This window comes from Mesoplodon mirus (assembly GCF_964341445.2).
Source record: "Mesoplodon mirus genome assembly, chromosome: 15".
In the NCBI taxonomy this organism is placed as follows: domain Eukaryota; kingdom Metazoa; phylum Chordata; class Mammalia; order Artiodactyla; family Ziphiidae; genus Mesoplodon; species Mesoplodon mirus.
In genome coordinates, this window is record NC_138991.1 from 15414313 (window position 1) to 15440016 (window position 25704).

A 25704-nucleotide genomic window follows, 5' to 3' on the forward strand; every position below is an offset into this window, starting at 1 on the left:
GAAAAGGCTTTCCTTTTGTTTTACAAGTAGCTCCTTATTGAAGGCTAGCCTTTCACCATTGAGAAATTAGGGTTTAGGTATTAATCTAAGCAACACTGAGGTTAATTGCATCACCTCCATCCACAGGGGTCTAGCACCCAGGGAAGCCAAGAGTGAGAATAGGGTGAGCCCAGGACACACATGTTAGCAGAGACAGTGCAGCATGATGAGGTGTGCATCCAACACCCTAAGTGTGCTTTGGTTACCAGAATATTTGACACACCCACAAATTAAGTAGCAAAACATTTTAATCCATTAAATCTAAAAATAACAGAGACATTTTATATCCGGTGCCACCTCCTCAAAAGTCTACTGCAGATTAGACAGCCAGACTGCAAATTACAAAACCAGACATTAAAGTTGAAGATGCGGGGCCTCCCTGGTGGCGCAGCGGTTGAGAGTCCGCCTGCCGATGCAGGGGATACGGGTTCGTGCCCCGGTCTGGGAGGATCCCATATGCCGCGGAGCGGCTGGGCCCGTGAGCCATGGCCGCTGACCCTGTGCGTCCGGAGCCTGTGCTCCGCAACGGGAGAGGCCACAACAGTGAGAGGCCCGCGTACAGCAAAAAAGAAAAAAAAAAAAAGTTGAAGATGCAGTTTGGGACAAGACCATCATGGGGAGATTTTCCCCCTCTTTGCTCAAAAACATAAGTTGTCAGCTCAAAAATCCTCAGACAGAAAAAGAAAGCTTTCTCTCTATATAACCTCTTTATTTTAAATCTGTTTGTAATGTTTGAAGGCAAAACAGATAATCAGAAAACCAACCTCCCAAGCAAGTACAAGGATCTGAGCTGGACTCCTGGGACTAAAGACTGGTTTAGTTCTATTTCTACCAACACTGTGATGTGAGGTACCATGGTTCTTGTTTTCGTTACAAGAGGTGTTAAGAATGAATGCCCACACACAATTAATAATAGCTTATCTAGCACATAACTCTGCAGCACAGTACCAACAACAGGAGTATTGTAAAGCAGGGTGGAGAAGAAAGTAGACATTAATACAACTTAAGGTTTCCTTTGTTTCTTCCCCTCTTTTTACAAGGAGAATTCAGCTCAGAAACAAAACTCCAGAATGCCCGTACTGTCCTTTGGCCCACCAGGCCCAGAGAGCCTCAGGCTTTAGTGATGTATCCTTCTCAGATGAGGAAATCGTAGATTTCCCATGTTTTGTTCACGTCTATCTTGATGAGTGTTCTTGCCTGTACCAGTCTCAAGCCTCCTTGCTTGTTACATTCGTTCAGTAGAGCAGATTTGCATTCTAAATAGGCTCCTGGGACCAACCTCACCATCTGACAGAGCTCCTTTTCTTTTTCATTCAACTTCTCTGTGCCAGGGAGGCCAGTGAGGTTCAAGGGCGGTGCACTTTGTCTACGTGAATTCGAAGCCATTGGTACGGAAGGACTCAGGCCAGAATCAATGTCAGCCTGCCGGCAGAGCCACTGCTGGCAGGCGCTACTGTCCTGGATGTACTGGAGAAGCTCTGAGAGCATAGGGCATTTGAGACGTTCCTCTTCTGGTCTTTCTGAGGTGATCCTAGGTTCTGGCACTACGAAAATTGGTAATGCCTGCTGTCCTGTATTTCTGGAGCCTATTGATTTCCCTTCGGAGTTCGAATTCCAATGCATGGCTTTCAATGAACTTGTCATGCCCCACTGGCGCCACTATCCTTGCAAATCACCTCATTGTTTCATAAAGGTCTTGGACTTGCTTGGGATACCACCGTTCCATTAACTGAAACTTTCTAAGGTTGATTAATCTATGGTCTCTTATAATTTTTTTTCTCCTTTTTCTCTCCTTTAACCTAGAATGATAGATATCCACAACAACCATCTTCAGAGTGTGTAAAATGTCCGAGTCATCTTCAACAAAATCAATGTCTCTCAAGTCCCATTCTGCATAATTGTCAGACTCCTCATTGAAATCTGCTTGAGCTGGCATGTATCCTGCCAGGTCCCGAGAAAGCAAGGAGTCAAAGGTAGGTTGGGGAGGGTCATCTGTAGAGTGAAATGGAATGGCTGTGTCAGCAGTTTTTGACTCCTCTGCTTGCTTCAGGTTTAGCAGGGTAGATGCAAACAGATGGCTATTGAAGAAATGCTTCATGTAGTGCTTCTCACACTCCTCCTTGGTCTTGGTGCATACTTGATTGGCTACATCCTATCAATTTCCAAAGCCACAGTCCATCACAGCTTCTAAAATGGCCACTTCTTGAGCAGTCCAGCTGGGGTCAAGAACAGGAAAACCTGAGGTCATTATTTCATAAGTATGATTACTTTGATGTTTCTTGTACTCAAATCCTCGAGTGAAACATGCTAAAGGAACTCAAACGGTCCATTTCCCAGTTGGCAAAGACTGCTGCTTTTATCTTCCTCAGTGTAGGGCTCTTTCAAGGAGATTTCAGAACTGGCCAACACATACACCAAAGCGGACCACCACCCCCCCTTCACCGCGTCCCCCTCCTCTGCCTAAATAAAAATTTTAACTCATTCTTAGACCTGCACAAAACAGCTCAGGGTGGCACCATTTCCTCCTCTTATCTAGATATTGTATCCTGTTGTTTGGTTATTTCTGCTCTGGACTTCTGCATTTCTGCTTCCTGATAGCCTTAAACTGGTGAAATTGGTTCATTATTTTCTTTCAATTCATGTGTCAGAAAAAAAATCTAAATGATACAAAAAGGATCATAGAAAAAAAAATAACTTTCTAAATTGAAACAGACACCAGGAAAAGTAGAAAATCTGAACAATATTGTAACCTTCCTAGAGATGGAATCAACAGTCAACAATTATTTGACCAAAAAAAAGCATTAGGATCAGATTTCTTCATAAGAAAAGGCAATCAAGGAACAACTAATTCTAATATGACATAAATAGAAAATAAGATACAATTTCCAGCACGTTTTATGAAGTAAATATAATCTTGATACCAGAACTTAATAAGAATTTGTGTCTATCATATCTCAATAAAGCTGTTAAAAAATAAAATTCTCAACAAGGATACTATGAAAAAGGAAGATTCTAAGCCAATCTCACTCATAGAACATAGATTCATGAACACAAAAATCCTAAATAAGTCACTTACAACCTGAATGCAGTAATATGCAAAGAGGACACTTTTTTGTGACTAATTTTAATTTATCTTAGCTATGAAAGGTAGTTTAATGCTAGAAACTCAATTAATGTAATTCACCACACTAACAGATTAAAGAAAAAATATAAGCTTAGATACAGAGCAGCATGCAATAAAATTCAAGATGCAGTTGCAATATAAAAATAACAAATTAGGAATGAAGAATAATTCTTTTAAAGTGATAAAAACTACCCCATAGCAAACATCATACACAAATGTGAAAGGTTTTAACCTCTCCTTATAAAATCAGGAACTGGGCTTCCCTGGTGGCGCAGTGGTTGAGAGTCCGCCTGCCGATGCAGGGGACACGGGTTCGTGCCCCGGCCTGGGAAGATCCCACACGCCGTGGAGTGGCTAGGCCTGTGAGCCATGGCCACTGAGCCTGCGCGTCCGGAGCCTGTGCTCCACAACGGGAGAGGCCACAACAGTGAGAGGCCCACGTACCACACACACACAAAAAAATCAGGAACTATTCCCAATTCTGTTCAATATTATTCTGAATACCCTATTCTATAACATCAGACAAGTAGAAGAAATAAAAGGTGCAAGTAAGTATTGGAAAGAAAAAACAAAATTGTCATTATTCAAAGATGATGCAACTGTGTTCAAAAAATTCCAGACAAATCTACAGATAAATTGTTAGAATCAATGAGAGTTTATCATGACAGACACATACAAAGGAAATATACAAAAATCAGTGGTACTCTATACATCAACAATACAAATCAGTAAATGAAATTTTAATGATATATATAATTATATAAAATATGAAGAGCTTATGAATAAATGTAATAAATTTTGTGCAGAACCACTACAGAGAAAATTAGAAAACTTTAGTGAGAGACATTTTTTAACACCCCCAAATCAGAAAGGTATACCACGTTCATGGATTAGAAGACTGAATATGATAAGGGTGCCAATTCTCTTCAAACTGATTTTTAGTCTCAATGCTATCAAACCCCCAGAAAGGTTTTTGTAAAAGTAAACCAAAAAAAAAAAGGCAATATAATTCTAAAATGCATACAAAAATTGCAAAAGACAAGATAGCCAAGATACTCTTGAAGAAGAATAATTTAATAAGACTTGATATAGGAAATATCAAGGTTTATTTTAAAGCTGTAATAATTATGATAAAGTGGTATTACAACAATGACAGATATGCAAATGAAACAGAATAGAGAGTCCCAAAACAAATGATTGCACATAATGAGAGTATGTTTTTAACTTGGCTATAGTAAACAAATATCACTTTGGTTATATTAAGAAGGCTGCACATCATAATATTAATATACATTCCCTGAGTGGTTGATAGGAGGATACAGGTTAAAAAGGTAGGATAGAAGGAAGGAGAAGGCAAATAAAAACAAATAAATAAATAAATATTGCTTTACCAAAGAACTCATCAAGTCTGATGTGATCCTATTACATTTATAAATATAAATGTCCATGAAATCTTACCAACAGAAAAAAAAGTAGGAGAGTAATATATGTGTTTTGATATTTCTGTCGAATATAGAACTCCTGACAATATTTATGTATGAAAAAGGAAAAGGGTTTGAAGGAATACACACTGCTGTGAACATTGGTTACATGATGATGATGGGAGGGGATAAGTATGAGTAGTTTTTCCTTTATATGTATTAGTTTCTAATTTTTTTACTTGTCACAACTGTCGATAAAACTTCAGTTAACAGTCAAGATAAGAAGAAAAGAAGGAATTTTATTTGAGCCAAACTGAGAATTATAATCCGGAATACAGACTCTCAGAAAGCTCTGAGAAACTGTTCCACCAGGTGGAAGTTGAAGGCACAGTCATATACATTTTCGAGACAAAGGATCATACATCAAAATGACATACTGATACTTTACACAAAGTTCACCAAGGATACATAGTCCAGGTAAGCACATACAAAGAAAGCAGCAAGTCCATGACCCACTACAGAGTTGGGAAAGAATGTTATTCTTTTAAGAAGTTACACTGCTGGTGTCAAAAGAAAGGGGAAAATATTATCTTTATGGTCAAGCAGACACTCCTATCTTTGAGGAGGTTTGGTTAATGTGTAACCAAACAGATGCACACTGCTTATTAGGGAGGGAGGGAAGAGACCCAAACGAATGCAGAGAGAGAATTTTATGTTTAATTTTTTCTTGTCCTGCCTGAAAATATGGATTTTATTTCATCACAGCAAAAGTGATCTGAACATATCAAATAAAGAAAATTAAAATTCATAAAGAATAAAGGACTTAAGCAATCACATGAGTGGAGAAAGGGTAATTGAGAGTTGTATCTAAAGAAGTGATTATATACATGTAATCACTTTTTTAAAATATTTATTTTATTTATGTATGTATTTTGGCTGCACTGGGTCTTTGTTGTGGCATGTGGGATCTTTTAGCTGCGACTTGTGGGCTTCTTAGTTGCGGCATGTGGATTCTTAGCTGTGGCCCGCATGTGGGACCTATTTCCCAGACCAGGGATCGAACCCAGGTCCCTTGCATTGGGAGCACCGAGTCTTACCCACTGGACCACCAGGGAAGTCCCTATATACATGTAATCATTAATGCAAGTGTTAAGAAGAGATGCTTAAATTATGTGTCATAATGTAAAGATATAATAATGTGTTATTCTGATGCAGTCAAAAGAAATCACTCTAGGTAGTTCAAGCAGAAAAAGAACTTCAGCTATTGTACGAGCACATTTCACTGTAAGAACCCAAATCACATGTGAAATCCTGGATGTGAAAGAGTCTGGGAAAAGATAGGCATTTGATTTACAGCCCCTGCAGGAAGGCATTCTGGGATCAGTTGAAATGCTTGTTGATGAAGACACTGCAGGTACCTGCCATACCCCTGCACCCTCCCACACTTACACTTCCAAACATCAGCAAATATTCACCTCCCAGAAGCCAAAGCACCCGCCTTGCGTGGGAGTTGAAGTGAACGGGTCTGAGAACAAGAAAGGTCGGACACAAGTGCTGGGGGATAAAAAAAAAAAAAAAAAGAAAAGAAAGAAAGTGAAAAGATAAAAGAAAATGCATCGGGGGAAAAAATATGGGGTACTGAGAGAGATTATTACCTTGAAATGCTGGAGTAATATCTCTTAGTGGCCATGGCTGGTGGCGGAAGGCCTCCTATTTCAGACGAGTATTTAACAATCAAAGAAGTCCACATGTGTATTAAGAAAACTGTCCGTTATTGTAGCAACAGAGGAGGGAGCCCTTGAGCTAAGAAACTAAGGAAACTATTCTAACCTCCAACCCTTCCCACTCCAGTAAGATATTCCTTTCAATAACTGGTCCATGAAAATCTACTGATTTTAAAATAAGAAAGAAATTTGGAAATCATAGACCATACAAAAATACTCCTTTTTAAAAAACAGAAATGAGTAGCATCGCTTAAAAGCATTTAAAACAGGATTTTTAAAATCCCCAGTACAATGTCACCACAAAGCTGAGAAAAACTGATATTCTAAAATAAATGTTTAAAATTAGTAAAGCAAATTAAAGGTATGAGGAACCATCATAAAGCAGAAATACAGAAACTCAAAGAAGAGACAGCAAAATAGCAGGGAGATGTGAAATGGAATCTGAAAGTAGAGAAATTGAAGAAAAGGACAAAAACATTTCATAAATAAGGACTAAGTAAAGTAAGGAAGAAAATGGAAAACATAAGAAAAGCAAAGAACATGAAATAAAAATAAAGAAGTAGCTTAAAAATACAGAGAGTCTTAAATATTAAAAAGTCAATGGAGATTCACCAGACACATATATCAAGTCCCACAAAGAAGAAAATCAAAACAACAAAATAGAAGAATTATTTAAAACTATAATTGAGGAAAATATTTCTGAAATAAAAGATTTGAGTCTACATATTAAAAGCTCACATTGTGATGAACATAAGATGAATGCAAGTAAAAATTTTGGACTTTCAAGATAAAAACAGAAGACTTCAGGAAGCCACCCTCACCCCCAACCCCAAAACAAAATCTAAAAAAATCAGATTGTATGACGGCAATACTCAATGCCAGAAAATTGTGCAGCAAAACTTAGATACTCAAGGAAAGAAAGTGTGTACAGAGGACTTTTGTACAACTAATTTGTCCTGGACGTAAAAGGCTACAAGAATATATTTCTAACTGTGCAAGAACTCAAGGACTCTTGTTTCTAAGAGCTTTCCTGAGGAGTTTATAAGGGACAAGTTTTACCCAACCAAGAAACATTTGTGAGAATTAGCAACATGATTACTGTTGAGTACTGAACATTCTAACTGTGGAACTAAGTCTAAGATGAAGGAATAACTAGTAAATAGTATGCAAATATGATCTGCTGTGAAAATGTAGAAATAGCAACACTTCCATCAAATAGGAGGATAAGGGAGAGTGAAAGTGATCAAAGAGTAAGCTTGATGATTGCTTTATATATAATAGCTTCAAGTCAAAAAATATTTAAAACACATAAGCTTTGGGACTTCTCTGGTGGCTCAGTGATTAAGAATCCACCTGCCAGTGCAGGGGACACGGGTTCGATTCCTGGTCTGGGAAGGTCCCACGTGCCGCGTGTGCCACAACTACTGAGCCTGTGCTCTAGAGCCCGCGAGCCACAACTACTGAGCCAGAATGTCACAACTACTGAAGCCCGCGTGCCTAGAGCCCGTGCTCCACAAAAAATGGGACCTAATGAAACTTAAAAGCTTTTGCAAAGCAAGGGAAACTACAAACAAGACGAAAAGACAACCCTCAGAATGGGAGAAAATATTTGCAAACGAATCAATGGACAAAGGATTAATCTCCAAAATATATAAATAACTCATGCAGCTCAATATTAAAAAAAAAAAACCAATCCAAAAATGGGCAGAAGACCTAAATAGACATTTCTCCAAAGAAGATATACAGATGGGCAAGAAGCACATGAAAAGCTGCTCAACATCACTCATTATTAGAGAAATACAAATCAAAACTACAATGAGGTGTCACCTCACACGTTAGAATGGGCATCATCAGAAAATCTACAAACAACAAATGCTGGAGAGGGTGTGGAGAAAAGGGAACCCTCTTGCAGTGTTGGTGGGAATGTAAATTCCCACCAATGGAGAACAGTATGGAGGTTCCTTAAAAAACTAAAAATAGAATTACCATATGACCCAGCAATCCCACTACTGGGCATATACCCAGAGAAAATCATAATTCAAAAAGACACAGGCACCCCAATGTTCACTGCAGCACTATTTACAATAGCCAGGTCATGGAAGCAACCTAAATGCCCATCAACAGACGAATGGATAAAGCAGGTGTGGTACATATATACAATGGAATATTACTCAGCCATAAAAAGGAACAAAATTGAGTCATTTGTAGAGACGTGGATGAATCTAAAGACTGTCATACAGAGTGAAGTAAGTCAGAAAGTGAAAAACATATATCGTATATTAACGCATATATGTGGAACCTAGAAAAATGGTACAGATGAACCGGTGTGCAGGGCAGAAATTGAGACACAGTTGTAGAGAACAAATGTATGGACACCAAGGGGGAAAGCGACGGGGTGGGTGGGTGGGTGGTGGTGGTGGTGGTGGGATGAACGGGGAGATTGGGATTGACATATATACACTAATATGTATAAAATGGATAACTAATAAGAACCTGCTCTAAAAAAAATAGAATAAAATTCCAAAAAAAAATCCTCCCAAATTTCTCTTGGTAATTAAGTAGGGGTAATTCATATTATTAAATACTAGCAAAAACTAGATAGAAAATATGAGTTAAAAAATCCTATTGAGCATTATCAAAATACATAAAATACCTACAAATAAATGCATCTAGAAATGTACAGAAATTTTCTGAAAAAAACCTACAAAACTTTACTAAATGACATTTTAAAAGATATGGATAAATTGATTTTGAAAAGAGAAAAAAAGATTCTAAAAAGATATGTTCTTCCCCAAACAGGAAGCCTCTACAAAGTCAAGATGTCCTTCTTGGCCAACGTCATTTATACCTTAAGTATAATCAAAATCAAAACCCGGTGGGTTTTCCAATCTCTAATGAAGTTATTGATTCAGGTGATGGTTATCCATGGCTTCTAAAATCATTTGGTAAAAGTTTGACTGGGACTGATATTTACAGGGGGCCAAGTCTTCTCCTCACAGTTTATCTGCAGTTTGTAAGTAGGAAAGCACCACTTTACAAAGAGAGTATGAGGGGATATAACCTAAAAAACATTAATCTATCTTCACTGCACTAAAAGTCTTCCTCCTGAGATGTTGCAATACAAACACACAGCATGGCTGTGATGTGTTCTTGTCAAAATACCGAACTTGAACCTCAACAAACCTCATCTACAGGAAATACGAAGGATAGAGAAGTAAGTTGAAAGATATCACAGAGAAGTAACATGGGATACTCTAAAGAACAATTCCTCTGTTTCATTCAACAAATAAATAACATGAAGTAGGAAGAGGAGGATGGGAAGGAAGAGAAGTACAAGTTGAAGAAATGTTCTAGATTAAAAGAAACTTAAGAGACATACAACCAACTCGATGTGTGTGACTTGTTTGGATTCCATTCAAACAAACCAAGTGTACCAAGTCCTTTTTGAGATGGTGAGAAAAATAGACTATTAGATGATATTAAGAAAATACTGTTAATTGTGTTAGGTATGACAACGGTATTGTGATTACATGAGAACGTGTCCTTATTTCTTTGAGATGCAAACTGAAGTACTGAAGGATAAAAATGAGAGATGCAGTGGATTTACTTTAAAATACTTCAGCCAGAAAAGGGGCGGGCTATACAAGAAGGACGTGTTGTCAAATGTTAATCGCTGAGACTTATAAGTTCCAGAGGTGTAATGTACAGCATGATGACTTTAGCTGTCAATACTGTATTGTACACTTGACAGTTGCTGAGAGAGTAGAGCTTTTTGTGTGTTGTTCTTGCTGGATTCTGCTCACTCTTTTCCCTCTCAGTTCTACTGAGATAACTGACACACAGCACTCTCTGTAAGTTTAAGGTGTACAGTGTAATGATTTGACTTACATATATCATGAAATGATTGCCACAATAAGTTTAGTTAACATTCATCACAAAAAAAGATACAGATACAAAAGAAAAAAAAAAAGAAAAAGCAATGTTCTCACCATAACAACAACTACCTCAGAATGGTAATTGTGTGAGTTAAAGAATGTGTTCAGTGTTGGTGGGAATGTAAATTGGTGCAGCCACTATGGAAAACAGTATGGAGGTTCCTCAAAAACCTAAAAATAGAGCTGCCATATGATCCAGCAATCCCAGTCCTGGGCATATATCTGGACAAAATTCTAATTCAAAAAGATACATGCACCCCTATGTTCACAGCAACACTATTCACAATAGCCAAGATATGGAAACAACCTAAATGTCTATTGACAGATGAATGAATAAAGAAGATGTTATATATATATATATATATATATATATATATATATATATATATATATATAAAATGAAATATTATTCAGCCATAAAAAAGAGTGAAATAATGCCATTTGCAGCAACATAGATGGGCCTAGAGATTATCATACTAAGTGAAGTAAGTCAGAAAGAGAAAGACAAATACCATATGCTATCATTTATATGTGGAATATAAAATGACCCAAATGAACCTATCTACAAAACAGAAACAGACTCGCAGACATAGAGAATAGACTTGGGGTTGCTGGGGTGGAAAGCAGTGGAGGGATGGACTGGGAGTTTGGGATTAGCAGATGCAAAATATTATATATAGAATGGATAAACAACAAGGTCCTACTATATAGCACAGGAAACTATATTCAGTATCCTGTGATAAACCATAATGGAAAAGAATATGAAAAAGAATGTAGATATATGTATAACTGAATCACTTTTCTGTACAGCAGAAACTAACACAACATTGTACATCAACTGTTACATCAATAAAATAAATTTTAAAAAAAGAATGTGTTAACTAACCTTATTATGGTGATATGTAATATATATGTGTACGAAATCATCACATTGTGCACCTTAAACTTACACAATGTTATATGTCAATTAATATATCAACAAAGCTGGGAGAAATGTTGATTGTTGAATCTGGCTGATAGGTATACAGGGCCTCGAAAAGTATTTACTGTTTTTTTTGTGTGTGTGTGTGTGTGTTTGAAAATTTTTATGATAAAATGTTTAACAAAAAACAATGAATTTATTTTTGAAATTAAAAAAAATGATTGTTAGGTCCACAGGAAAGAATGAAATACCTGTGACATGGACAATTGAAAATGTAGATTAATGAAGGGTAATGGGTACCACCAGTCACTAAAATGTATTGTGAAGCTACAGTTACCAAAGCAATGATGGCACAAGAATAAACAGTCAATGAAGAAGAACAGAAACCCCAAACACAGCCCCTGTTACATATAAAACTTGAGTTTTTACAAAGTTCTAATTTCCAATCAATGGCAAAAGTATGAATTATTCACTAAATGATACTAGGACAATTGCTTAATAACTTAGAACAGAAGGTATTTCCCTATCTCATACCCCTATGCCAAAATAGATTTCAGATGCATTAAAGAATTAACATGTTTTTCAAAATCCACAAAAGAAATGTAAGTAAATATAGTAAACATGCATCTGACATCAGAGTCGAAAAGACTCTTTGCAGCATAAAAACAAAGGGAGAAAACACAAATGAAAAGGCTGATCTGACTATCCCCAAATTTAAAACTTTGGTACAAAGCAAAAAACAAGAAAACAAATATTTGCAGGATAAGATTTAAACAAGCATTTAGAAAACTCATCTCATTCAGTCCTCAGAACCATCCTATAAAATAAATATTACTACCTCTATTTTATAGAGAGTAAACTGAGGTTTAAAAAAGTTAAGAAATGTGTCCAAAGTCACACGGCTAGAAGCTGGTGGCACTAGGATTCAAAAGTAGGTCTGACCTAGAGAGATGGGATAGGGAGGATGGGCGGGAGATGCAACAAGGAGGAGATATGGGGATGTATGTATATGTATAGCTGATTCACTTTGTTATAAAGCAGAAACTAACACACCATTGTAAAGCAATTACAGTCCAATAAAGATGTTAAAATTTTTAAAATAAATTTAAAAATAAATTGGAAAAAAAATTTTTAAAGTAGGTCTGCCTGAGAAGCAGATTCGCAGATACAGAGAACAAATTAGTGGTTACCAGTGTGGGGGGGTGGGGGGCGATGGCAACATGGTGGGGGGAGGTACAAACTATTGGGTGTAAGATAGCCTACAGGGATGTATTGTACAACATGGGGAATGTAGCCCATATTTTGTAATAACTGTAAATGGACTATAACCTTTAAAAACAGTATAACAATTTTAAAGACTTATTAAAAGTAAATTAATTTAAAAAGTAGGTCTGCCTGACCCCAGTTTACATCCACTAACCACTTTACCATACTGCCTCTTGTGTATGACAAGCTAGTAGTACCCTTAATATATAAACAGTTCTTAAAATTCAATAATAAAAATAAAAGTACCCCCAGTAAAAATGGGCAAAGTACAAAATCAGGTAATTTACACAAGAAGAAATACAGTCGGTCAGTGTGAACATATAAAGAAATGCTCTTCATCACCAACATTCAGAGAAAGGTGAATTAAAATGAGACACCACTTTCCATTGGCAGAGATTTTATTTACTTCTTTTTAAATAGCATGTATTTGGTGAGTATATCTGTTAAGGATCTTTGGTTGTGGGCAACAGCAACTGAATTTTAGGCAGTTCTCTTTTTTTTTTTTGCGGTACGCGGGCCTCTCACTGTTGTGGCCTCTCCCATTGCGGAGCACAGGCTCTGGACACGCAGGCCCAGCGGCCATGACTCACGGGCCCAGCCGCTCCACGGCATGTGGGATCCTCCCGGACCGGGGCACGAACCCGTGTCCCCTGCATCGGTAGGCGGACCCTCAACCACTGCGCCACCAGGGAAGACCTAGACACTTCTCTTTAGAGCACTGCCTTCTCTGTTCAGGATTTGAGTGGAGGGGTGGGCAGGTTAGAGGTCATGGAACTGGATCTAATGCCCTCACCTGTGATATGGAAGTTACCTGGTGACAGGCAGGCAAACAGAATTATAGGAGTTGGGGAGCAATGACTCCACCAGGGACGCTGGGCAAACAAAAACAAGAGACATCTACTGCAAAGCAGGTGCAGGCTCTCCTACACTCATTTCCTTCCTTTCTGAAATGGAATTTGACTGGATACTCAAAGCCTGAAATAGATCATGCCCTTTGACCTTGCTTTTTTTTTTTTTTTTTGGTTTTTGGTTGTTTGTTTGTTTGTTTGTTTAACATCTTTATTGGAGTATAATGGCTTTACAATGGTGTGTTAGTTTCTGCTTTATAACAAAGTGTATCAGTTATACATATACATATGTTCCCATATCTCTTCCCTCTTGCATCTCCCTCCCTCCCACCCTCCCTATCTCACCCTTCTAGGTGGTTACAAACCACCTAGCTCATCTCCCTGTGCTATGTGGCTGCTTCCCACTAGCTATCTATTTTCCGCTTGGTAGTGTATATATGTCCATGCCACTCTCTCACTTTGTCACAGCTTACCCTTCCCCCTCCCCATATCCTCAAGTCCATGCTTAATAGGTCTGTGTCTCTATTCCCGTCTTGCCCCTACGTTCTTCTGATCATTTTTTTTTCTTTTAGATTCCACATATATGTGTTAGCATATGGTATTTGTTTTTCTCTTTCTGACTTACTTCACTCTGTATGACAGACTCTAGGTCCATCCACCTCACTACAAATAACTCAGTTTCGTTTCTTTTTATGGCCGAGTAATATTCCATTGTATATATGTGCCACATCTTCTTTATCCATTCATCTGTTGATGGACACTTAGGTTCCTTCTATGTCCTGGCTATTGTAAATAGAGCTGCAATGAACATTTTGGTACATGACTCTTTTTGAATTATGGTTTTCTCAGGGTATATGCCCAGTAGTGGGATTGCTGGGTCGTATGGTAGTTCTATTTGTAGTTTTTAAAAGAACCTCCATACTGTTCTCCATAGAGGCTGTATCAATTTACATTCCCACCGGTTGTTTTATATTGAGGTATAATTGACATATAACATTATACTACTTTTAGGTGTACCACGTAATGATTTGCTATTTGTATAGATTGTGAAATTGATCATCACAATAAAACTTAACATCTGTTACCATACATAGTTACAAAATTTTTTCTTGTGATGAGAACTTTTAAGATCTACTCTCTTAGCAACTTTCAAATATCTAATACAGTATTATTAACTATAGTCACCATGATGTACATTATAGTCCCAGGACTTATATATTTTATAACTGGAAGTTTGTACTTGTACATTTCCACTTTGACAAATTTACCCTAAGAAAATAGAGATGTGACTCAAAATGTATGTATAGAGATTGTTTCACAGCTTTATGTATGAAAGTTAAAAAATGGAAACTTATATGTTTCACAATAAGGAACTAATTATATATGTTTGGGCATATCAGTCTGACAAAATACCATATAACCATTAGAAATGATGATATTGGAGGACACTTCATGACACCGGAAAATGTCTACAAAATCATCTTAATTGGAAAAGCATTTCTTCAATGTACATGTGTAGTTTGTAATCAGGAAGAAAAATTAGCCTCATAAAATTCTCCTTCTAAATAAAGCTGCCAAGGGGATGCTAGAATTCCAAAAGTCACATCAGATCATAGACTACAGGGCTCCTCTTTTCCTGAGAGCTTAGAAGATAGCATGAGGGATTCAAGTTAAACCCAAGAAAGAACTTCCTGACTGTGGTAGCTGTCCTGGACTGGAACATTCTCTTCCTTTCTCAGGGTCAAATGAGGTATTGCCTCACTTCTAAGGACCTGGATGGGGATCGTGGAGAGGTGATGACAGATGTCCCAGCCTAGTTAGAAATTAACGTTGTGTCCTTGAGCCAGTCCCCTCCCATTAACAGCCTACAGTTTCCTTATCTTTCAAATGGGAGGGTGGGGAGGATGGTCTTGACCTCCTCTGGTCCTGGTAAGTTACTAAGGTTCAGTGGGGTTTCTGCTTGGGGCCCCTTAGGACCCTGAGCCCCAGTTGTCTCTCTTCCACCAAACGCAGGAGCGAGATGATGTGAAATCTATGGTGGGGGCCTTGGCTGAGACGATTTTTTGCTCAGGATCCCTTAGGGCCAGAGAAGGGGTCCCAGAGGCCACCTCCATCTGCTGTGACCAGCGACCGCAGCCCAACCTAAACCCTGCTCCATCCACCCCCGACAGCTCAGTCAGGCCCAGGCGGAGGGCAGTTCTACCAGATGCCGCTGAAGGTGACCTTACCAAAGGTGGGGAGGTCTCACTCTCCCATCCACGGGAGCCCAAGAGGGGAGGCCAGGGCTGGCGTCAATCACCGTGCCAGCCTGGGCCAGCCTTCTCCAGCAGAGAGCGCTGACCCTAACTCGAATGCTTCCTAAGCACCCAGAACACTGCAAACCCTCCTGGCCATTCAGAGCTGACTTTTCTCCTCTGCCTAAGCCATTGCTGGGGCTTCAAAGTCTTAGAGAACCAGGAAAGGGAGCATCTGACTCAACAACCCTCACTCTTTATACAGATGAGAAAAACTGAGGTCCAAAGAGGAACAAGACTTCTGCAAATCACAGCCCAAGTCGGTGATACAGGCAGGACTGGATCCTAGCCCCAGGCACCCAGGGCCTGTCCCCATCCATCGTCAGTTCTTGCACAAGCACCCTTGCACAGAGGCCCTTGAGCAGGGGGTGAGGCCAGGATGAGGCAGACACATGCCACTCCATCCAGCCCCTCTCCTTCCTCCCCTGACTCAGTTGCTCTAGCCTCCCTGAGGTTGCAGGTGTTAATTTAGGGGCCTCTGGGTTCCCCCTCATTAGGTGTTGGCAAGAGAAACATGAGGGCCCACAGCTTCCTTCTCCTGGTGGCCCTCCTGGCTTTGGGGAGCCAGCTGCCTGCTACCTTGGGCAGGAGGAAGGGAGGTGGGTTTGGGTAGTTTCCTCTGCTCCAGGCATAGAGGTGGTTTCTACCTCGTAGGGGAGAATAAGGGTTTGGGGGAAAGCAAGCAATGCAGTGTGTGTGTGTGTGTGTGTGTGTGTGTGTGTGTGAGTGTACCTGTTTCTTAGTGCTTCCAGCAGCTTGCCTTTTGTCTGTATAGCTTTGTGCCTGCATGTGTGGCTGTAAATGTCCTCCTGCCAGTTTCCCCGTGCTTGTCTGTGCCTGTCTACACATTTGAGTGTAAGATTGTGTTTACACACGTGCGTCTGTCTCTATGTACACGTGTCTCTTTGTGCCTGCTTGTCTGCGTGGTTTGCATCTGCACATGTATCCTTAGGAACGACCGCATACATGTGTGCCTGAGCCTGTGTGCCTGTCCATGTGAGAACACGCGTCTCCCTGTGCCTCTGGGGAGGGGAGGAGATGGACCGGAGGTCCCCGCTCTTTGGTTGTCTCCATGGAGGTGTCTGGATCTGTGGGTTCGCGTGGCAGGGAGATGACTCTTTCTGTCACCTTCTGTGGCCAGCTAGGCCTGGTCTGGCCCCCTGGCCATCTTGTTTCTATCGTTCTCCAGCCTTCTCTGTCCCCCAGCCCAATCTGTGAAAGGGTCTCCAAAGTTGACTAGGGGGCATGGTTTCTGGGATCTGCAATCTCTCTGGAGGAAGACCTGTCAACAGGTGCGGGAGGCTGAGGCTGCTGGGGTAGCTACACAGGTGCCTCCCGGCTTGGGCGATGCCTCCACCTCCATCCCTTCTGGGGTTGTAACACTCTGACCTACATACACCCGGGCAGCCCTGGCCCTGCTTTGGGGGAAAGAGACAGTCATGGAGGCAGGTTCCCTCCTCCACAGGGCCCTGGGGAGCAGTTCTCTGCATCCTCTCTGCCCCTTGAGCCTTCCTTAGAGCTGTGAGCTGCTTTGGGAAGGAGAGTGCTCAGAGGCTCCCAGGCTGACAAGGGAAGGATGCTGGCGAGTTCCAAGGCCAGAGCCATGCTGGTTGTGATTCATGCACCATCACCACGTTCCTCTCATTGCCATGTTGTGAGGTCAGGACTATCTTTATCCCCATTTTGGAGATAAGGAAACTGAGGCTCAGCGGGAAACCACTTGCACAAGGCCAAGGACAGGACTCTGAGTTAGTGTCACAGATAGCATTTGGATGCAGGTCTTTGAAATCAGGCGAAATCACCCTCCCAACTTACTCCTTGAAAAATGAGGTCGCATGACTCCTAGGAGTAAACAATGTCTTGAGGAATAAGGTGCTGGCATCCAGTAAGTGCAGCCTAAGTGGGCACTTCAGGAGCGCTTCTGGGGGCACTGGGAGAGGACACCCTGAAACCCAGCCCAGCTACACAGAGATGAGAGCTGGCGCCCGCAGAATGTGAGCCCACGTCGGACCTGTGTCACGGCTCAGTGGGACACACTGGTTTCCCCCTAATTCACACGTCCCTTTCTCCCCTGATTCTCTCCCATGAGACATCGGCCCGGGACTCAGTAGGATTTCAGACAATGGAGAGAGGCACAGTGTTGTCTGTGAAAGCCCAATCACCTCTGTTTAAAAGACACCTCCCTCCGCCCCCCTTACTCCCACCCCTCAAACATCTGGGCATCTCTGACATAAAGAGCCTGCACAGTCTCTGGTAAACAGTAAGTGACTAACCCATGTTTTCAATGGTTATGTCAATAGATCTGTGTCTGTGTAGCTCTGGGTGTGTGGTTGTGTGTATATGACTGTGTATGCACTTATATGTCTCTCTGTTCACAACACATATGCTATACACTTATGCATGTATGACTGTTTATGTATAATTATGTGTGTTTATACTTATGTGTGTAGGCATGTGTTTATAACTTATTTGACTATGTGTATATGTCCCAGTTCATACATCCCAGTTCATTATACATGTATGTAACTATTAACTATCTTGTGACTGTCTGGATATATATATATATATATATATATATATATATATATATATATATATGTATATGTATATATACATATGTATGTGTATAGGTCAAACTACATGAAATTGCTATTTTTATAGATCAACAAAGTTGAATATCAGCTATTTCATATGGTTAAGCCCATAGCTAATTGTGTGTATACATCTAAGTGTGTTTGCATATTTGACCGTGTATATGTATCTATTTCTATGCGCACAGATATCTATGTAACTGTGTCTGGCTATGAGTCCTTCATTCTCTGAGTCTTCATATCCATGAGACATTCCTAGTACTACATGGTTGTTGGGGTGTGTGTATGACTGTGTCTCTATGTATACGCCTGTGAGTGGGGAGCCTGGATCTGGAGGGAAGGTTAGGAAAGGCAGATGAAGACTTGAATGTGATGGGCAAAAAAACAGGCCCTGCAAAGAGAAGCAGCTTGGAGTTGCTCAGGAGCCACCAAGTTAAAGAGTGTAGACAGTGAGACCAGAGAGATGGGCAGGGTCCAGACCAGGCACAGCCTTGTTGGCCCAGGTGAAGATTTTGAACTTCTTTCTTTTTTTCTGTCTTTTCTGTCATCTGAGTCTCAAACCAGCCCTGGGAGAAAGGAGTCCTGCTTCCGATTTCACAGACAGAAAACTGAGGCTTGGAATTAAAAAAAAAAACAAACTTGCCAGCCATTTACAACATGGATGGACTTTGAAGGCATTACGTTAAGTAAAATAAGTTAGACAGAGGAAGACAAATACTGTATGATCTCATCTGAAAAACAAAACAAGGGACTTCCCTGGCGGTCCAGCGGTTAAGACTCCACGCTTCCACTGCAGGGGGCACGGGTTCCAGCCCTGGTCGGGGAACTAAGATCCCGCATGCCGTGCAGTGCAGTCAAAAAGTAAAAAAGAATAATAATAATAAAAAAAAACCCAAAGCAAAACAAAACAAATCAAGCTCATAGATACAGAAAACAGTTGGTGGTTGCCAAAGGTGGGGCGTGGCAGTAGGAGTGAAATGGGTGAAGGGGGTCAAAAGGTACACACTTCCAGATGTAACATAAATGTCATGAAAATATAATGTACAGCATGGTGAATATAGTTAATAATGCTATATTGCATATTTGAAAGTTGCTAGAAGAGTTGATCTTAAAAGCTCTCATCACGAGAAAAAAAATTGTAACTATATATGGTGCCCAATGTTAACAAGACATTGTGGTGATCATTTCACAATATATACAAATATTAAATCACCACATTGTGTACCTGAGACTAATTTAATGTTACATGTCAGTTAGGCCTCAATAAAAAAATTAAATAAAAAATTCAATACAAGCAAGTCCATTCAAAATAAAAATTGCCAAAGGACAGGCAAGAAGTGAGTAGTGGAGAATTTAGATTGTGTGATCTCCAGGACAGTGCTTATACCTAATTCTGAAGTGCCTCCAGCTGCAAAATTTGGGGGGTTCTCTTACAGAGAAATCTGGGGGCTGCCCACCGGACAACGGGCCCTGCATCCTATCGGTGCCTGATCAGTGTGTGGACGACAGCCATTGTCCCTCAAGGATGAAGTGCTGCCACAAAGCATGCTTCCGCCCGTGCGTCCGTAAGGTTTTCGGTAAGAATCCCTCTCTACTTTGCTGACCGCCAGCCAAGCCCCAAGCCCCAGGGCCAGGGTACAGGTGGGACTCACCCGGCTCCTGTGTTGCAGTTAAGATGGGCAACTGCCCCGAGGACCAACTGTGTTGCCTCAGCCCCGTGCAGCACCTGTGCTCCAGAGACTGGGATTGCCCGGGCCACAAACGGTGCCTGCGGCCAGGACTGCAAAAACCCTCTCTGAGGTATGGCTGTGTGTGCCCGGGGCGAGTTCTTTCCCTCCTGAGCCCCAGCCCTAAGAGATTCCTCCAGTTCAACAAGCTTAGCAGGAACCTTCCCAGAAGCCTGGGCCTCCTGTGGCCGGAATTGGGGAAGTGAATGGGGTGGGAGGGGTCCTGTTAGGATGACAGAGGAACTGGGGATTCTTGTTCTCTTACTGAACTTGCTCCATCACCTGGACCACAACCCTAAATGCTCTGAGCTTCAGTTTGCCTTTGTGAAGGAGGGTGGGGAGTCCGGCCTTAGTGTCTGGGCTGATGGGGTCTGGATGGGGGATCAAGTCCAGAACCCAGAGCTTTATTACGGGAGGGGGTTAACCCTTTCCTTCTCTCTCCTCAGGCTAATTCTGATTTAGGATCCATAGCTCTGGACCTCAGGATGGGATTCCCTGCAGGAAGGTATGATGATGGGGGGCCTGGGACCCAGCCACCCAGATAGCACTCTCTGCCAGCAGCAATTCCAACCTTCTGATAAACACTGTTCTAGAAGAATTTTCCAAACATCAGTCTATTCACATACTCATTTCACAATGTTCGCCATACCTGCAAATAGCATCACGATATTTTGTGTATTGCCTCTATTCCTATTGCCTGTACTTCTGTATAAAAATAAATTTATTTCAAGAGAAACACTGGATATCACTACTCTATATGGGATAAGCAGGATCACCTGTCACAAATAGAATGTACTTGTAAAAGCAGATGGAAAAGGGACTTCCCTGGTGGTGCAGTGGTTAAGACTCTGAGCTCCCAATGCAGGGGGCCTGGGCTCGATCCCTGGTCAAGGAACTAGATCCCACATGCATGCCGCAACTAAGTTTGCATGCCACAAATAAGGAGCCCAGCTATCACAACTAAGACCCGGTGCAACAAAATAAATAAAATATTTTTTAAATGTGTAACTTGGCAATTAAAAAAAAGGCAGATGCAATGAAAACAGCTAAATTCCATTAAAGTAAATCATGTCAGATTAAAAGATATTAAATAACAGTATTAAATTCTGGCTAGATACTGCCACCTGCCAGGATGTGAGTCTGAAGCCTACTCTCTGTCTCTGTTGTAATAAAGAAGATTAATGAGGATTAAAGAGATGTTAAAGGGGCTTCCCTGGTGGCACAGTGGTTGAGAATCTGCCTGCTAATGCAGGGGACACGGGTTCAAGCCCTGGTCTGGGAGGATCCCATATGCCACGGAGCAACTAGGCCCATGAGCCACAACTACTGAGCCTGTGCGTCTGGAGCCTGTGCTCCGCAACAAGAGAGGCCGCGATAGTGAGAGGCCCGTGCACCGCGATGAAGAGTGGTCCCCGCTTGCCACAACTAGAGAAAGCCCTCACAGAGAAACGAAGTCCCAACACAGCAAAAATAAATAAATAAATTGGTGAACTCCTACTCCCAACCTCTAAAAAAAAAAAAAAAAAAAAAAAAAAGAGATGTTAAAGACACAGGCTTCTAATCTGAGACTTCCTTCCTGGTGTAATTGGAAGGATTGAAAAGAACTTCCTCAATCCAAGAGTCAGTGTTGTATGATGTTGCATCCAGGCATACCCTAAGATCATTTCGAATCACTCCACATTTGGGGAAATGTTGCCTGAACAGTTGGGATGTCATTATTTATGGGTGGGTCAGTCTCCATCACTGGATGATAACTCACTGGCCTCTATTCCTTGGGGGCCTGGTCATAGTCAGGACTTAATGAGTGGGGGTGTCCATGAGGGAATGACAGCCACCCCAAGGGACATTCCTGGACCCAGGGAGCTGGATTTCTGACTCTCCCTCTTCCCAGGACTCACTTTGGGGTGGGAAAGGAGGCGGGCAGATTCCTCCCTGCTTTATCTGCTGGGTCTCCATTTGTGTCCTGATAGAATCTGGGGATGGAGTTGTGGATCCTGGGTCTTCTCCCCTTGTTCCTTTGACCTTGCGGTGTCATCACAGGTGAGTCACTGCTCTGGGCTTCTGTTGGCCCTGTTGGAAGATGCAAGGATTCTACTTCCTCACTGCCACGGTCCTTCTCACGGGTTTCAAATGGCTGAACTGTTGACTCAAAAGCAGCAAATGCTAATTATATGGATACAAGGTGAGACTTGGGAGGGGAGAAGATGGAGAACAATCAGGGAGTCACTGACTGCCTATGAGCTTGGGTATTTCCCTTCCTCTTTCTGGGCCTCAGTTTGCCCATCTATAAACTCATGTGGTTAACGCAGAGAATACGGCACATTGTATTCTTTGCCCATAGTCTCCCCTTCCCTCCCCAAACCTGACCCTGGCTTTTGTGGAGGAAAGTATACATCCCCTGCCTAGTGATTTGGGGTTTGGCCCTGGAACTTGCTTTGGCTAATGGGACATGGGTGCAGGTGACCGTGTGCCAGTTTCAAGGCAAGGCACCAGGCTTCTTGGAGCTTCCACCCTCTGCCATAAGAAGAACTTGCCTAGAAGCCACTGGTCTCAGATGAAAGACACCTGGTGGGGAGGGGCAGGCCTGAACTTGAGGTGTCCCAGCCAATCTTCAAACTTGTGAGAGGGAAATAAATGTTTGTGATAGGAAGTCAGTGAGATATGGGGGTTGTTCCTTATGGATTTATCACACTAAGAGCTTGTCTAATTCAGATAATGATTATTATTCTTTAGTGAACGCCCACTGTATGCTTCACACTTTAAAAGATCATTTCATCCACCCGATAAGCCCAAGAAAGGTGGGTATCGTTATTCCCATTTGACAATGAAGGAACGGAGCTTTGAGCTAAGAGGTGAAACAGCCAGAACTAAACCATATCATGTTCCTCTTCAGATACTGATAAAATCAGCCACAGTTAAAATCACAGCGCACTTACACTGTACCAGGTGTCATTTTCATTACTTTACCTGTATAATCTCATTAAGTCCTCACAGCTTTACTATGTAGGCTTTATCATTTTTGCCCACGTCATGTACAAGGAAACTGAGGCACAAAGAGGTTAATCTGGCCAAGGTTGTACAGCTTATAACTAGTAGAGCCGGGATTCAACCCCGAGGAGTCTGACACCAAAGCTTACAACCTTATTGACCACAATAATTACATTCTGTGATTATTGAAAAGAAGAAATTTGAAAATTACTTCTAGCTCTAAAGACTCAGTTTCCACATCTGAAAAATGGGGATTATAAGACCCAAGACCCAAGAAGCATGAGTGACCAGCCTTAATTCTAGGTACTTAGAGCCTGAGTCTGATGGTGTGCAGCTCATTGCCCTGGGTTCCTTTCCTGAAAGGCATCAGGAGGAAGAGACTCCCACATGAGCCAGTTAGGATTTGGCTGCCAAGGGCCCCATGTCCTGAGGCTTTGAGTTTTGAGCTAGTTGCCTGGAACAGCTGCAGGCAGCAGATCACAGGTCACGGCTTCTCTGGCTACAGGTGGCAGCAACTATACAGACCATTCTAGAGTCACCTGCTTAGCTTCTTGCCTAACTTACGACTGTTCCAAAAGGTTTGTGCTTTGGTCTCTGCAGTGTCAGTTCTGTCCTGAGCTACCAAATTCCAGCCCATCCAGCTGCATCTCCACTGCTTGTCTCCACTGCCCTTCTGGAAAATCCGGTGGGAGGCTGGACACCTGTGTCCAGGAGCCTGGGCCTTCAAACTCCAATCTCGCTTTCCTCCCTCCCTCATCCATGAAATGTTTGCTGAGCACTTAGTACAGGCTCTAGGCTGTGCCTTCACAGAGCTCCCACACTGGAGGCTGAGACAGAGACCTAGCTACAGAGTTTATGTTATGCATCAGACTGGAGGAATCCAGGGGACCACGGGAGGCCAGGAGGGACCTAACTCAGCCTGGAGACCAGTAAAGACTTCCTGAAGGAGGGTGAGCCAAGCCAAGACGTTGAGTGTTAGTAGGAATTCACAAAGTTTGACACCAACAGCAATGTCCCCAGTTAGATATATTTGCCCACCCCCAGGTTACTGGGGTGCTGGTGGCATTCTATATTTTGACCTGGGTGGCTGTCACACAGATGCATAGATATGTAAAAAAAAAAATCATTCAGCTGTAACTTAAGATTTATGCACTTTACTATAAGAACATTATACTTCAATTTATTAAAGTAAATTAAAAATTTAAAAATTTGTTTCCTCCCTAAGAGGCCTCTGTTTCCTCATTGGTAAAATGAGGGAATCAGACAAGAGCAACTTCCTGCTCTAACCTCTTTTTTTAAAATTTTTATTTATTTTTGGCTGTGTTGGATCTTTGTTGCTGCGCGTGGGCTTTCTCTAGTTGCGGAGAGCAGGGGCTACTCTTCGTTGCGGTGCATGGGCTTCTCATTGCGGTGGCTTCTCATGTTGCAGAGCGCGGGCTGTAGGCATGATCTTTTACTTTGAGGGAAGAACTGAAGTGGCACAGCCCAGAGATGCACTGCCCAATATGGTAGTCACTAGCCACAAGTGGCTACTGTGCACGTGAAATGGGATTAACCCAAATTGGGATTTACTGTAGGTGAATGTGGTAGGCAGAATTCTAAGATGATTCCCAGTGACCCTTACCCCTGTATACTCTCCTCCTCTTTGAGAGTAGGTAAAAGGGAGACTGTCCTGGATGGGCCTGGCCTAAGCAGTGGAGTCCTTTAAAAGCAGAGCATTTTCTCTGGCTGCTCACACAGCACTCCGGTTTGCCTAGGAGAATTTAAACATCCATGTTGCGACTGCCTGTGGGCCCACGTGGCCAGGAACCGCAGGCAGCCTTTAGGAGCTGAGAGTATCCCCAGCAGACAGCAAGCAGGGAAAGAGGGAGGTCAGTTCTGCAACCACAGGGAAACAAATTCCACCAACAATCTGTGAGCTGGAAGAGAAGCCCAAATCCCAGATGAGAACCATCACCCTGGCTGACACCTTAACTTCAACCTAGTAAGACCCTGAGTAGAGAATCTAGCCATGCCATACCCAGACTTTTGACCCACAGAAACTATGAGATGACAAATTTTGTATTGCCTTAAGTTGCTAAGTTTGTGGTAATTTGTTACACAGCAATAAAAAACTAATGCCCTGGGGCTTCCCTGGTGGCGCAGTGGTTGAGGGTCCACCTGCCAATGCAGGGGACACGGGTTCAAGCTCTGGTCCGGGAGGGTCCCACATGCCGTGGAGCGGCTGGACCCAGGCACCGCGGCTACTGAGCCTGCTCTCTAGAGCCCATGAGCCACAACTCCTGAGCCCGTGCGCTGCAACTACTGAAGCCTGTGGGCCTAGGGCCTGTGCTCCGCAACGGGAGGGGCCACCACAGTGAGAGGCTCGCATACCTTAACAGGGAGTGGATCCCGCTTGCCGCAGCTGGAGGGGGGCGCGTGAGCGGCGGCGAGGACCCACTGCAGCCAAAACTAAATAAATAAATAAAATAAATTTATTTTAAAAACCCCCAAAAAACGAATACCCTGGATTTTGAAGACTTAGCACAAAAATGAAAATGTAAAATATCTCGTTAATAATTTCTTTATTGATTCCATGTTGAAATGATAATATTTGGTTAAATAAAATACATTATTAAGACTAACGTCACCCGTTTCTTTTTACTGCTTTTAAATGTTGTTATATGAAAATTTTAAATTTTATATGTGGCTTACCTTACATCTATTGGACAGTGATGGCCTAGAGGACTCAGAAGTCAACCGTATGACCTTGAGCAAGTCACCTCACCTCTCAAAGCCTTACATTTCTTATCTGTGAGATTGGAATAATATCAATAATAGCGCTT

At 41.8% G+C, this 25704-nt stretch overlaps 1 pseudogene across 1 annotated transcript; it reads right to left on the reverse strand.

Annotated features, from left to right (window-relative positions):
- Positions 1-1149: 1149 nt before the first annotated feature.
- LOC309816698 (transcriptional adapter 2-alpha-like) lies at positions 1150-6009 on the reverse strand (annotated as a pseudogene). Its single transcript has 2 exons — positions 6003-6009; positions 1150-2346 (listed from the first exon to the last, which is right to left on the reverse strand). The product of its transcript is annotated as a transcriptional adapter 2-alpha-like (transcript).
- Positions 6010-25704: the final 19695 nt, after the last annotated feature.